Below are 4,260 nucleotides of genomic sequence, written 5' to 3'. Positions count from 1 at the left end.
TCATCATATCTCCATTTAATACACTGATCTGCACCTTGCAGAAACCAGACAGACACAGGAGAATATCGATAGTGGACTGTTGTAAACTCAGCCAAGGGGTAGCCCCACTTGCAGCTGCTGTGACAGTGAGAGCAGATTAACATGGCCTCAGTCTCATGGTGTGGGGCCATGAAGCTGGCAGATGCATTCTTTTCTATTTCTACCAGGAAAGAAGATTAGATGTTTCACATTCATTTGAAACGTAAAATGGTATCTGTTCATTGTTTTGCCCAAGGTCTATATGAACTCTTCTATTCTCTGTTAAAATATAGTCTGAAGAGATCTGGACATCCCACAGAAGTTCACATTGTTCTACTCTTTTGATGACATCATGTTAATCAGATTAGATGAACACAAAGTCGCTAGTTGATTGGAGGCCTTTAAGACACATGCACCACAGAAAATGTGAGCTAAACACTTCGAAGACTCAAGAAGTGTCACACCATCAGTAAAAATTTTAGGTGCCCATTAGTCTGAGGCAAGCTGGAACATCCCCTCCAAAGTAAATGAAAAAGTACTGCTTCTTGCACCTCCAACCATGAAGAAGGAAGTACAGCACCTAACAGGCCACTTCAGATTCTGGAGGCAGAATATTCCCCACCTGGGAATACTGCTTGAACCTATACAGTGGGTGACAAACAAAGACTTCAAGGTAAAAGTAAGCTCAGAGTAGGAGAGCACTCTGTAGAAGTTCCAGAATGAAGTGCTTGGACCATATATCCAGCCCACCAAGTCATGCAATTGCGGAGGTCCAGCAGTAATCCATCATCAAATGGAAGTGTTATTATACAATAAAGATTAAGCACAGGTAGCAAGCTGTCTCGGTAGGTAGTCCAGACTCCTATTTCACCCATTACTCTTGCACCAGGACCTGTACCTCAGCTCGCACCTGTGGCCGCATGTGGGATTCTTTATGACTGGATAATGGAGGAAGAAACAACACTGGGCTTAGTTCATGCAGGGGTGGCCTTGAAAGACATTGGTGAAAGGAAATCATCCCAATGAGCAATACAACTTGTCATCCATTTTATGTAGAAGGAGAAATAGCTTGAGGTTAGATTATGCATGGATCCCTAAAGAATGGTGAATGAGTTGGCCAGCGGGCAGGGCCCTAGGAAGAAAATGATTGGAAGACAGGAACTAGGAGATCTGAAGCAGTTGCCAGCAGATTGCGGTAGGCAGGATGATGACCCCCTTAAATGCCTATCCCCTATCCCTGGAACATGTTCATATGGCAAAAGAGACTTTGCTGATATGATTAAGGTTATGAACCTTCAGTTGGGTTTCTTAAGTGAGCCCAGTCTAATCACATCTGTCCTTAAAAGTGCAGAACCTTTCCAGGCTTCAGTGATAGAAATGCAACAATACAAGGAGGGTCAGGGAGATGGCAGCAGGAGAAGGATGTGGTGCCTGTTGCTAGTTCTAAGGTGTGGGGAGCTATGTGCAAGAACCAAGAGAAGCCTCTTGGACTTAAGGTCTGCCCCAGGTGACAAATTAGCAAGGACTTGGAGACATCAGTCCTATGACAACATGGAACTGAATTCTGCCGACATGTAGATGAGCAGGGAAAGGGATTCTCCCCTAGATCCTCCAGAATGGAATGCAGCCTGGTGACACTGATTTTAGTCCAGTGAGACCTGAACTGAACTTCTATCCATAGAACTATAAGATGATATATTTGTGGTGTTCTAAGCCTTAAAGTTTGTGAAAATTTGTGATGGCAGCAATAAAAATAAATACATGAATAGACATGGGTCTGTGTTTGCCTTAGCTGATTTTGAGAAATTTGTGAATGGGATCATTCTTTTGCCTCTACCTCATATAATAGTCCACTCAGTTAAACTCATCTCTCCTCTACTGAGCATTTACTTGGCTTTATTCAGGGCCTCTCATAAGGTAAGATTTGGTTCCTGCCCTGGAGAAACTGACAACTTAGCAGAAGAGGTGGGTATATAGTAAGGACAACCGCAGTATGTAGCACCTGCTATCACAAAGGAGAGACTGAGATAAGAGGAAGGAAGACAGAAAAGGAGAAAGGAAAGAAGGGAGGTAGAGAGGAAAGATAAGCCAGATATAATGATACAATGATAAAAATGATAAAGAAGAAAAATGTCATTTTTAAACAAATGTTTAACGTTGAAAAGACAGTAGAGAAAGACTGTCCTGATAACTATTGTTGGAGAGTACAGTTTAGCCCACTTAAAAGAATTCACCAATATGGAATACATGTACAATAAAATATTATTTAGCCTTAAAAAAGAAATTCTGACAGATGCTACAAGAAGAACGAACGTTGAAGACACTATGCTAAGTGAAATAAGCTAGTCACAAAAGACAAATACTGTACGATTCCACTTATATGAGGTGCCTAGAGGAATCAAATTCATAGAAACACAAAGTAGAAAGGAGCTGGGGGATGGGAGGGAGAATGAGCAGTTATCACCTAATGGGTAAGGAGCTTCAGTTTTCGAAGATGAAAGAGTTCTGGAGGTGGATGGTAGTGATGGTTACACAACAATGTGAATGTATTTACTGCCAACGAAATATGTATATAAAGTTGGTTAAAATGGTCAATTTTACTTAATGTAAATGTTACCACAATAAAAAATGTCTAGTCTTTAAAAACGTTTTTAAAAACTTGCCAAGATTCACTTAATTGAACACTCTCACTACAAGTTCAGAAAGCAGAATTCAATCCTGCTAACTTATGAAATGGGCTGTGTCTCTTAGCTTTTCATGTGGATTTAGATGAGGAATTTAACTTAAGAGAGGCACAGAGTAAAATGCATTCTCCTTCACTGGTAACCTCTGTGTTTGAAAGGAAATGGAGGCAGAAAATGCATTCAATTATTTGGCCACCATGCAACCACAAAGCTGAGGGCCAGCAAGCTTAACCTTTTTTTTCTTCCCCAAAGCTTGCCTTTCTCAGAGACACAACATTCCAATGTCTACTTTTTAATTTCTTCTCTGTAGATGAGTCCTTACGCAGGCAGTGTTATTATTTCATATCTCAGCTCCCAATCCTGAAACTCAGTCTCTGGTTTCTCTGGTAGCTGTCATTTAAATTGACTGCAAAGTAAACTTTTTTCCTGTGAGAAAGAGCATATTTTAAATCCTGCTTAATTTACAGCTTCCCCTTCTGTGTTTTGAACTTTCAAATATGGGTCTATATAAAGGAATTGTTATCAGACGTCTATGAAAATCATTAAATAGAATAAACTTTGAGAATATACTTTGGTTGACCATCTTCTAAAAATAAACAAATTAAACATTATCCTCTGGAAACTTCCAGAAAACATACTTTCTTTTGCTAGTGAGGAATTCAGGTTCAGTCTGGTGTTATGCAAATTCATCATGATGTTCAGCAGACAAATGAAGATGCTTACTGGATTGCTCAGAATGGCAGCAGGTAGAGGAAAACCTAGCTAGGAAACAAGTCTTGAAAATGACCTGCCACCCCACCTCCATGGATGGTCTTTTCTTAAAGACCACCATAAAACCTCTTTCTGAAAGCAGCTTTAGAGTTCAGAGCCTCCTAAGCTTAGTATCTGAAATTCAATCTATGCCTAAAACTTTTTTTTGGTAATACTTCTGAATTTCATTTTTTAATTCTTGCTAAATTGAAAATCATGCCTAAACAATGAATCTGAGAAAATGCACTTATATTTCCAGAACAATAATAAACGGTGGATGTAGCAAATGGAATTAGATAGTAAAATCAGCATCCTTTTTCATTTACTGTTGATAATAATGACTCTGGCTCCAATTTTTATAAAATCTAAGATTTTCTGTTAGCAACACTCATGGGAAATTAACATATCCTGGGACGACTTGTAGTAGATTGTGGTGTCTGTCCATGTTGTCTACCTAGCAACGTTTCACATCTCTCTTCTTCAGTAACACACTTGTTCCCTTGCTCCATGGGGATATTATTTGTCTACTGCTGCATAAGAAGTTACTAAAACTTTTGTGAACTAAAACATAAATGATTTATTATTGCTCCTGGGTACTGTGAGTCAGGAATTCAAACAGGCAGAGCAGGGTGGCTTGTCTCGATTACACAATACCTTGTGCCACAGCTGGAAGACTTTGAAGGTAGAGGGATGGGGGCTGAAATCATGTGAAAGCCCATTCAACCCACCCACCTGCTGGCTGTTGACTGGGGCACCCACACGTTGCCTCTCCAGGTGGCCTGGGCTTCCTCAGAACATGGAGGCTGGG

This window comes from Gorilla gorilla, chromosome 19 (assembly GCF_029281585.2).
Source record: "Gorilla gorilla gorilla isolate KB3781 chromosome 19, NHGRI_mGorGor1-v2.1_pri, whole genome shotgun sequence".
In the NCBI taxonomy this organism is placed as follows: Eukaryota; Metazoa; Chordata; class Mammalia; order Primates; family Hominidae; genus Gorilla; species Gorilla gorilla.
This window is presented reverse-complemented; position numbering follows the sequence as displayed.